This window comes from Bombina bombina, chromosome 1 (genome assembly GCF_027579735.1).
Source record: "Bombina bombina isolate aBomBom1 chromosome 1, aBomBom1.pri, whole genome shotgun sequence".
NCBI classification, from domain to species: Eukaryota; Metazoa; Chordata; class Amphibia; order Anura; family Bombinatoridae; genus Bombina; species Bombina bombina.
In genome coordinates, this window is record NC_069499.1 from 1,564,392,351 (window position 1) to 1,564,403,379 (window position 11,029).

An 11,029-nucleotide genomic window follows, 5' to 3' on the forward strand; every position below is an offset into this window, starting at 1 on the left:
TATCAGGCCGGAGCCAGTTGTCACCAGAAACTCCTTAAAAAATAAGGAGCATACTCAGATGTCCATTTCTAATGATCAAAGGGACGCGGAGTTTCTGGGTGGCAATGACTCAGACCTGATACCCCCTACTCTCACTACTAATTCCCAAAATAGACAAGAAATACATCAGGGTTTTCAGAGTGCCCTAAGATCAACAGAAGGGGGAGGAAACGTAGAAAGAGGTGCAAGAGGCAGGTGGGGATCAAGAGGAGGCAGAGGCAGAGGAAGGAGGAACAAATACACTCTTTAAAGATAATCAATCTTTCCTCTACAACTTTAACTGAATCAGAAACACAAGTTTTGGGTTTTGGCTTGGGTTATGTTCCAATGAGTGATTTTAATTTATTTGATACCATAGTGGACGTTAATAAAATGATAAGAGATTTAACTCTCAGAAAATTCTTTTGGAACAGATCCACACCCAATACAACCCAAGATGGTAATGATCTTGTTACTAACACTGACACAACATCTGTCAACACCCTTTTCAATCAGGAGATTACTGACCTGGTTTCTTTTCAAGAAACCTGTGATGTGGTAAATTTACAGGATCTATACATAGAACCCTCAATAGATACACAGAATCTAAAAATCTCACATGGAGGTTTCAAACCACGGTCAGTATTCTATCCTACAAAGGAGAGGGGTCCTTTTTTGGAAGCCTTCCACAAAAGGATAGAGGAAGACTTGATACACCTTTCACTAAATCATAAAAGAACCTATCCTAATCTCACTATTTCACAGAGAGAGGCTCTGAAAGATTTAGGTGCTAGACAAGACATAGTCATCAAAGACTCTGATAAGGGTGGCAGTATTGTCATCCTAGACAGAGCAGATTACGTTTCAGAGGCACACAGGCAATTGTATGATGAAAGTGTTTACCAAAAATTGAGCAGTGATCCGACTGAAGCCTACAAAAAACAGCTTTGGGACCTGCTGGATGATGGACTGGAGGAGGGTACTCTTGATGCAGATACAGCAGAGTACCTATATGTCTCCCGTCCGGTGATGTCGGTCTTCCATCATCTACCGAAAGTACATAAATCTGTGGTAGCGGTGAAGGGAAGACCGATAGTCTCTGGGATTGGGTCTCTTTTTGAGCGACTTTCCAGTTGGGTCGAGTCCCTCCTCCAGCCTCTTGTCCTCCAGATCCCGTCCTACCTTAAAGATTCTAAACATCTTCTAAACTATCTACAACAGGTTAATTGGGATAGCAACTGCTCGTGGCTCACCATAGATGTGGTGGGCCTATACTCGGCCATACCCCACCAGGAGGGCCTACAGGCAGTGGATTTTTTTCTCAAAAATCAGAGTAATTATGACCCCTCACTAATAGGGTATGTTATGAGGGTTCTGGATTTTCTCCTGAGTCATAATTATTTCAAATTTGAGGGGGAATTCTTTCTGCAGAGGCGTGGGACCGCCATGGGGGCTAAGTTCGCCCCATCATACGCCAATATTTTTATGGCGTGGTGGGAGCGGTCCCACGTCTATGCAGACAGTAACCCCTTCATGGATTGTATTAAAACGTACAAAAGGTACATAGACGACCTTTTAATTGTATGGACAGGTACTGGACAACAGATGAGAGATTTTGTCCAGTACATTAATCAAAACGATCTCAACCTGCAGTTCACCTTCCAACATGAAGTAGAACAGATTCCATACTTGGATCTTACTCTCATTGGCAACATTGAACTTGGACAAGTGACAACCAGTCTCTATAGGAAGCCGATAACTTCCAACACATTGCTACATGCACGTAGCAATCATCCTAAGCACACAGGCTTTGGAGTGGCCAAAGGGCAATTTATGCGTATTAAACGCAATTGCACTAATGAAGCAGACTTTTGGAAAGAAAGTGAGATTTTGAAGTCTCAACTCTTTGAGAGAGGCTACTCAGTAAAAACTGTTAATAGGGCCCTTACAGAGGTAACTAGAATGGACAGAAGTAGCATGCTAGTCCAAAATACCAGCAAACAACATATCACAAATTTTGATAGGTTGCAACCACTTTTTGTTACAACATACAGTTCACAATATAAACAAATTTGTGACATAATAAACAAACATCTGCCTATCTTGACAGCAGAAGATAGTCTTAAAGATTTTGTTAGTAGAGGTTGCAAATTTTCAGCACGAAGGGGCTGCACACTGGCTAATATGCTGTCCCCTAGTTTGCTGAGGAAACCCACAGCTACCGGGAGTAGTTGGCTTAGTGTGAAGGGCCACTACAAATGTCACTTTTCTAAGTGCATTGCTTGCGGCCACACGAGAGTCACCAAACATTTCCAATCTAAAGTCACTCAAAGAGTGTATAATCTATCCAATTGCACCAATTGTCGTTCTTCAAACGTGGTCTACCTGGTGGATTGCACCCAGTGCAATAGACAATATGTAGGGTGCTCCACCAGAGAGGCCCGGACACGCATCAGAGAACACCTCAATAACATTGATAATGGTGCAGAGGTGTCTGATTTGGCGAGACACTTTATTAATGTACATGGGAAAAATGTAAACAATTTTTCCTGGCAAATTATTGAACAAGTCAGGACTCCAGAGCGAGGAGGAGATATTACAAGTAGACTCCTGTACCGGGAGGCCTTCTGGATTTTCCAACTGAAAACCAGAAGGCCCCTTGGTTTTAACATTGATGGTGACATAATTAACTTTTGGCAGCGAGAAAAATAAAGGCCCAGATTACATCATTGCCCTATCTCTTACATTTAACAGTTCAAGATCTCAGGTTACCATATAGGCAATAGACACAGGACATTCACACTTATCTTTACTATTCTCTTTTTATATACTAATAAGCACCTATAGTATATTCTGTATATACACTTATACTTATTTTCTATAGTGCAGAACTCGTGACATTTCATATTTAATAAGAATTTAGTCTTAATAGGTAAGCATGTTCTGATTTCTTTCTTTTGTCTACTTCTTAAATGTCTGAATATGTCTTGATAATGTTATTTTCAATGGATTTGTTTGTAAAGTTTACTCATAAAGGGAATTTTTGTTAATGGTTATTGTGGTTTATATTTTAATATTAGACAGTTTGCCACTTACTTTATAGAACAAATTCCCATATCTGTTATATTCACTGCTTTACTCATTATCAACATTTTAATTTTAATTTCAGCATATGTTTGATTCAAAACCCTAAATGGTACCATACCGATTTACAGAACGTTAAAATAGGACAACCAATTGTAACCAAGCCACTACTTAATTGCACCCATCTTTGTAAAAATACAGGTTAGTGAATACATTAGGGAATGTTACTTTTCCACACTCTCCTTTGGTCACTATTAATTAATTATCTCTGACTGTGTCTGGCTTAAATCAATTGTTTACATGATTGTACCGATTTCCATAATAAGCCCACAATATCCATTTCATGTTCTATCGTAATTTACTTTAAACACTGACAGCTGCCCAATGGGTGAGGATGGACGGTCAGATTCTACAACTCCATAATGTAGGCACCCTAGCCTGGGTCCCCATATCTAAACGTCCCGACACGCTTCATAGATATCATCTAACATCAGAAACGCTGCATGAGTGGGATAGACTTTTGGCCACTAGCACACACGTATCCTCCCGCGTTTCTCCGTTGATATCAATCATAGAACACCCTGAACTGCCTTATTCAGCGCTAAGTAAGCGTATTTGTGTCCCATACAGCCTGAGAACAGGCACTTTACACTTTGCCCTAGAGAACGGCAGATTATGCACGCAACAGACTTTGACAGATCGGCATGGCGCTCTTTTCTCATCCTGGCTAAGATACCACCAGTTGGTACACTTCCTGTCACATCATGTACAAAGAAGTAATTTTATTAGGGACCTTACCCCATTTGAGATATTGTGTTCTAGCATGCAACCCCCTAAAAAGCTAATATCTAAATTATACAAATTGCTTCTGCTCCCCCCTGATGTTCCATTGCCCTCTTACACCAGGGCTTGGAACAAAGAACTTAACCATATGATAGATGAGGATAGTTGGCTCAAGTCTTTCAGATTGATAAAACGTTCCTCAGTCTCTGCTAGAGTGCAGGAGATACAATTAAAATTACAGACCAGGTGGTATTACACCCCAGCAAGATTACATCTCTTCTTTCGCTCAGCCAGCGCAAGTTGCTGGAGAGGATGTGGAGAAGAAGGAACTCTCTTGCACATTTGGTGGACTTGCCCGAAGCTGACCGTCTATTGGACGACAGTTTTAGCAGAAATATCGAGCAGATTGGATCTGCACATCCCAAACGCACCTGAAACAATTTTGTTTGTACACCTTCCAGACACTAAACTAGACCACATACGTGCCCTTCTTTTAATTATGCTTACAGGTGCTAAAATGCCTATCCCTAAAAAATGGAAAGCTTCTGATCCCCCAACGGTTGGCGACTGGCATTCCTCTGTTGAGGAGCTGTTGGCACTAGAAAGATTGCACTACCTTAAAAGCAACCGGCTAGCGCTATATGATATGATGATGACTACCTGGAAAGCTGACACTGTCTGCCCCTCTGCTGTTCACGACAACCACTCATGAACATTACATGCATTTTAAACATTTTTTATTTTTTTTTTATTTTTTTTTTCTCCCCCGCACCACTCCTCCCCCTCCCTATTTGTCTCTCTTATTTCCTTCACTTACTCTTCCTCTGTCATAAGTCCCTCTTCCGGTACACTTGGGCTTCCAAAATTTAATGGTTAAAATGTGAAGTAATTTCAAAAACAAAAATTTAAAATTACAAGCCTAATATTTATATTTACATGTTGAAGGCTGCAGGAGATCATTACTTTGTATATACATAATTACTAGACACTGTTAAACTCCAATTGTCTTGATCGTGACAGGTCAATATTTTATTTTTATTTTATTTTTATCTCTTTTCTCCATTTGTATGCTTGATTCCATGTAACTTGCTGATTTTTGTCTAATAAATCTTTTTTAAAAAAAAAAAAAAAAAAAAAAAAAAAAACACTGACAGCTGCCATTAGCTCATGACCCTGGACACTGGCTATTTAAGCTAGCTGTTCCGGGTCATGAGTATGTCTATGAGTAAGGCTTACTGAGCCGAAACGCGTAAGACACGTTTGTCTGGGAGCTGTCAGGCTCTGTTGATTCAAGATTTTTAAAGTTTCCAAATAAAGTTTCTTTTTGATTTGAATTAAAGTGCCTCGAGTCCTACCTGGTTTACTGCTTGATTTTGATGATACAGTCTGTTGTGTGATTATTTAATTAGGTTTATAATGCTGTTTAGCATTTAAAGTCTTCATTTCAAAGCTTTAAAAATAATGTATTAGGTGTTACTTATGTCAATTTTGAGAGGGCCTGGAACCTAACTCCCTCACTTCCCATTGACTTACATTATAAACTGGGTTTCAATTTACCACGGTTTCGATTTACAACCATTCCTTCTGGAACCTAACCTCGGCGTAAACTAAGGGCTACCTGTACAAACTTACCTGTGAAATAAAACCTAAGCTGCTTTACACTCAAACCTACCATTACAAAAATAAAAAACTACCATTAAAAAAAATAAAAAACACTAAAATTACAAAAAATAGAAAATCTACCATTAGAAAAAAATAACAAACGAAATTATCTAAAACAATAAAAATTATTCCTGTTCTAATACCCTTTTAAAAAAATAAAATAAACCCCACCCCAAAATAAAAAACCCTAATCTATAATAAACTACCAAGGGCCCTTAAAAGGGCCTTTTGTGGGCCCTTAAAAGGGTCTTTTGTAGGGCATTGCCCTAAAGAAATCAGCTCTTTTTCTACAAAAGAAAAACAAACACCCCCTAACAGTATATAAACCCCACCCCCAAACCCACAAAATAAAAATAAAGTAAAACCTAATCTACCCATTGCCCTGAAAAGGGCATTTTGCTGCCCATTAAAAAAAATGCCTATTCTAAAAAGAAAAACCCACCCACAAAATGAAAAAAAAAAACATTACACAAAATAACAAACGAATTATCCAAAATAATAACAATTATTCCTATTCTAATACCCATTTTAAAAAAAACACACCCCAAAATAAAAGAAACCTAATCTATAATAAACTACCAATAGCCCTTAAAAGGGCATTTTGTAGGGCATTGCCCTAAAGAAATCAGCTCTTTTTCAAAACAAAAATACAAAGACCCATTGCCTTGAAAAGGGCATTTGCGTGGGTATTGCCATTGAAATGGCATTTAGCTCTTTTTCTTGCCCTTAAGAGGGCATTTAGCTCTTTTAAGAAATGCCCAACCCCTAATCTAAAAAAAAAAACACCCAAAAAACCTTAAAAAAACCTAAAACTAACCCCTCTTTAGGTACTCACAGTGGCTGAAGTCCAGCTTGAAGGATCTTTATGCCGACAGCTCCATCTTCATCAAGGGAGCTCCATCTTCATCCAGGCGGCATCTTCTATCTTCATCCCGGCGGCATCTTCTATCTTCATCCCAGCGCTGTTTTCTATTTTCATCCCGGCGGCGGGGCGGGTCCACCCTGAAGACACTCTGCGCGGAGCATCCTCTTTATACGGTCGCCGCCGTATACTGAATCTTCAATGCAAGGGAGCCTTTTCAAAATGGTGTCCCTTGCATTCCTATAGTCTGATTTAATTTTGGGAATTCAAATCAGCCAATAGGATGAGAGCTACTGAAATTCTATTGACTGTTCAAATCAGCCAATATAATTTCAGTAGCTCTCATCCTACTGTGAGTACCTAGAGGGGTCAGTGTTAGGTTTTTGTAAGGTTTTTTTAGTGGGTTTATTTTTTAGATTAGGGGTTGGGCATTTCTTAAAAGAGCTAAATGTCCTTTTCAGCGCAAGAAAAAGAGCTAAATGCCCTTTTAAGGGCAATGCCCATACAAACGCCATTTTCAGGGCAATGGATAGCTTAGGTTTTTGTTAGAGTTAGGTTTTTTTATTTTGGGGGGTTGGTTGGGTGGTGGGTTTTACTGCTGTGGGGGTCTTTGTATTTTTTTTTTACAGGTAAAGAAGCTGTTTAACTTAGAGCAATGTAGGCTAGTTTTTTTTTATTTTGGGTGGACTTTTTTTATTTTTATAGGGCTATTAGATTAGGTGTAATTCTTTTTAATTTTTGATCATTTTGTTTGTTATTTTTTATAATTTAGTGTTTGTTGTTTCTTGTAATTTAGTATTTTTTGTTGTTTAGGGGTCAATAGGTTTATTATAGTGGCAGCGGTGTCGGGGAGTGGCGAAATAGGGGTTAATAACAGTATAGTGGGGGGGATGTGTGCGGACGGCAGATTAGGGGTTAATAATATTTAAATAGTGTTAGCGATGCAAGAGGGCAGTGGTTTAGGGGTGAATAACTTTATTATAGTGTTGACAATGTCGGGGAGCGGCGGAATAGGGGTTTATACATTTTATTACTGGCAGCGATGTCTGGAGCGTTGCTGTTTTAATGCTGAAATTACCATTTTTTCAGTGTTAAAAGATGAATGCAGAACTCGTAATCTACCTGATTGTAATTAATTTTACCTCTGATTATTATTATTATTATTATTATCACTTATTTGTATAGCGCCGCTAAATCCTGTAGCACTGGGTACAATGATAGGGGTATACAATGACAAAGATTTGTGATAAAATACAAAACATAAGAAAACTAAATAAATTTAGTACAGGAGGAAGAGGGCCCTGCTCCGGAAAGCTCACAGTCAACAGGTTTAGGGTGCAGAGACATAAGGTTTGGGTAGCTTGTCACATCGGTTGTAGTTGCAGCAGTGAGTCAGGTAGTTCATGTATTAGTTTGGTTAGGATGAGAGATGGAGTAGAGATGGTACGTCTCTCTGAATAGGTGAGTTTTCAAGGAGCATCTGAAACTATACAAGGTTAGAGACAAACTTATGGAACAGGGTAGAGAGTTCCAGAGGACAGGAGCAGCATGTGCGAAGTCTTGGAGACGTGAGTGGAACGTAGTGATAACAGGAATGGAGAGACAAAGGTCAGAGGTTGACCGAAGAGCACGGGATGGACAATATTTCACAATGAGAGAGTAAATATAGTTGGGAGTTAGACTTTTGAGTGCTTTGTAAGTTAGGGTTAATACTTGTAATTGTATTCTGGAGTGTATGGGGAGCCAGTGTACAGACTGGCAGAGCGGATCGGCGACTTAGGTGGATGAGTCTAGCAGAAGCATTCATAATAGATTGGATGGAGGAGAGGTGGTGTTTCGGAAGGCCATTTAGAAGTATATTGCAATAATCAATTTGTGACAAAATGAGGGAATGAATAAGTATTTTTGTAATTTTTTGAGTAAGAAAGGGACAAATTCTGGAAATGTTGCGTAGGTGTGAACAGCAGGATTTGGTAAGTGCTTGTATATGTGGGTTGAATGTGAGTTCTGAGTCAAGTGTAACCTCAAGACAGCGGACCTGGGGTGAGGTGTTGAGAATAGCGTCCCCAACCGTCAGAGAAATGGTAGGTGTTGGATGTCTCAAAGAGGGGGGAATTAGAAGCTGCTCAGTTTTGGACAGATTGAGTTGGAGGTAGTGTGAAGACATCAAAGAGGAAATTGCAGAGCGGCAGTTGGAAATCTGGTTGAGTAAAGAGGGAGAGATATCAGGAGAGGAAAGATAGATTTGGGTATCATCAGCATATAAGTGGTACTGGAATCCAAAGGAGGCTATACGTTTTCCAAGAGTGACTATATAGAGAGAGAAAAGCAATGGACCCAAGACAGATCCTTGCGGTACTCCAACTGAGAGAGGCATAGGATCAGAAGATATGTTGTTAAAGGAAACTGAAAATGAGCGTTTTGAGATATATGAGGCAAACCCGGAGAGGGCTGTGTCTCAGATGCCAAATGAATGTAGTATTTTTAAGAGGAGAGGATGGTCAACTGTGTCAAAGGCAGCGGACAGGTCAAGAAGAATTAGTAAGGAGTAATGGCCTTTTGCTTTAGCTGATAGCTAATTTGTTACTTCAGTAAGAGTGGTTTCTGTTGAGTGTTTAGGGTGGAAGCCAAATTGTAGTGGATCAAGTAAGGAGTTATTTGTGAGAAATTGAGTTAGCTGATTATAGTCCAGTCTTTCCAATAATTTTGAAGCAAAGGGAAGTAAGGAGACCGGTCGATAGTTAGAAGAGGTGGAGGGGTCAAGTAAAGGCTATTAGAGATTGGTTAAAAAGATGAGATAGGGTAGGGGTTAGTAAATCAGAGAGAGAGGGAAGAAGTCATGAAGGAATAGCGTTAAGTGGGCAGGTTGTGAGATGAGCCAAGGATAGGAGTACAGAGACTTCTTCCTCTGTTACAGGAGGGTAGCATAAAGTAGCATAGAGTTTTGTTAATAGAAGGGGTGGGTAGGATTGCTGGGTTTGAGGGGTGTGAGGTGCAGATATCTTTTCTAATGGTGTCAATTTTATTTTTGAAGTGATCAGCAATAATCTAAACGGTGAGGTTGGTAGTGGATGTATGTATTGTTTTTGTAAGCTATAAAAAATACAATTACATAAACAACTTTATATTAATATATATATATTTATTTTATTTTTGCAAAATGTCAAGATACATCACATTAACTATATAAAAATAAACTGTACATTCCCAAAAAAAAAATGACTGACAGGTTAATATTTACATCTGTGATGCCACTGGCTGAAAGGTCTGATACCTGTAGAGTAAGTCATTTGGATTTCACTTTTGCTACAGACATTGTCAACACAAAATAAGTATCACCTTTATCAGGTAATGATTAGCTGCCAATAAAGATAGAAACCCTTTGTTACATCCAAGTTTAAATAAAAGGGACCAAGTACAAAGTAAGTGATTAGCCAGGCAGTTAACCGTATGTATTGACGGGTCCCTGGCAGCTGCCTATTTCCTTTATGTTAAAGCGACAGTCAAGTCAAAATTAAACTTTCATGATTCAGATAGGGCATGTAATTTTAAACAACTTTCCAATTTACTTTTATCATCAAATTTGTTTTGTTCTCTTGGTATTCTTTAATGAAAGCTAAGCCTAGGTTGACTTATATTTCAGAGCATGTGTGTTTCCCAGTTACACAGTGCTAGTTCATGTGTGCCATATAGATAACATTGTGCTCACTCTCGTTGAGTTATTTATGAGTCAGCACTGGCTGGCTAGAATACAAATCTGTCAAAAGAACTGAGATAAGGGGACAGTCTGCAGAGGCTTAGATACAAGGTAATCACAGAGATAAGAAATGTATTAATATAACAGTGTTGATTATGCAAAACAGGGGAATGGGTAATAAAGGGATTAGCTATCTTTTTAAACAATACCATTTTTTAAGTAGACTGTCCCTTTAAAAATGATCTTGGTTAAACCAAAACAAAAAGTCTTTGTATGAATATCTAGTTTTAGATTTGGGCATTACATTCAAAAAACGTATGTAGTTGCCTTTATTAAACATTTTAAATATAGATATACTTTACATTCAAAAGGTGAGATCTTTGTATTTGTATTCTGAACAGAACAGAGCAGAACTGGTACAGGAACTCACTGGATTATAAGGTACACTTCCAAAATTCTATTGGTGGATTTTATTTCTTTTAAAAAAGCTTACTATGTACAAACACATTCCATAAAAATTGACTTCTCACTCCATGGGCGAGATTACATATGCGACGCAAGCTTCAGCGCAACTGCTGAAACCCACGCTGCCCATAATTTCACCTTGCACATCAGGGAATCCATTAAACCCCGCCGGAAGTTCATAAAGTGCTGTAAGTCGGATAAACTAGCGATGTCCAGAAATGTGCGTAAATACAAATTTCTGGAGTCGCCAGAAATCTCTTGTAAAAGTCTAACCCAGCTCCCAAAAATAAAGCCGACACTTCAAAACCCCTATATCCGGCATCACCCCCATATCGAAACTAATAATAAAAGTATTAACCCCTAAACCGCCAACCCCCACAATGCAATATGGCTAATTAAACTATTAACCCCTAATCCGCCAAACCCCCACATCGCAATAAACCTAACCTAGAACCCCC